Source organism: Penaeus monodon, chromosome 23 (genome assembly GCF_015228065.2).
Source record: "Penaeus monodon isolate SGIC_2016 chromosome 23, NSTDA_Pmon_1, whole genome shotgun sequence".
Taxonomy (NCBI): Eukaryota; Metazoa; Arthropoda; class Malacostraca; order Decapoda; family Penaeidae; genus Penaeus; species Penaeus monodon.
Window position 1 is genome coordinate 21,861,578 of NC_051408.1, and position 616 is coordinate 21,862,193.

A 616-nucleotide genomic window follows, 5' to 3' on the forward strand; every position below is an offset into this window, starting at 1 on the left:
ATAGGAAACTATCACGCAATTATGCTCTCAAACTGATGGCGTAGCAAAGGAAAGCTCAATATAGGCTCAACTCTAGCAAATGCTTTTTTATGTTATCACTAGAGTAAACCTGTTGTATAAAAGATATTCCTGCTGTTCAGTGATGTTTCACATGTAAACCTGTTTTATGACTATGTTAAATCTAAATATACTAACATACCATTTTGACCTTTCTGAAGTCGAGGGTCGAACAACTGTTTTTTTTCCCTTTCTGTCTTGCAACAAATATTAGGACTTGATCATAACTCAGATGGAACTTAATAAAACTGTCTGTGTACAGAAATCCTATTTCACTGGTCCTTGGGTTAAATTATTTATGTTTTTAAAGTTAAGGACATACTTTTACGCAGGATGAGATCTTTTTTGCAGCACAGCTTTGGAGATTCTGGTGTTCACATATTGTTTGGTTTCATATTTCTTTCAGGAATATACACTTTTTTTTAAACAAATCCCTTCTGGCTGTGTCATGTTCAGCAAACGTTATGATAGACTTACCTCTCCTCTTGAAATAATATCTCTCGCTCTATTGAAGATGAGTGTGAGAAATCGGGCCCCAAGGAGCACAAGTGAATGTAAG

At 35.4% G+C, this 616-nt stretch overlaps 1 protein-coding gene across 1 annotated transcript in view; it reads right to left on the reverse strand.

Annotated features, from left to right (window-relative positions):
- Window positions 1-616, reverse strand: part of LOC119587891 (beta-1,3-galactosyltransferase 2-like) — a 16,071-nt gene that overhangs the window by 13,539 nt on the left and 1,916 nt on the right. The gene's annotated exons all lie outside the window — the stretch shown is intronic.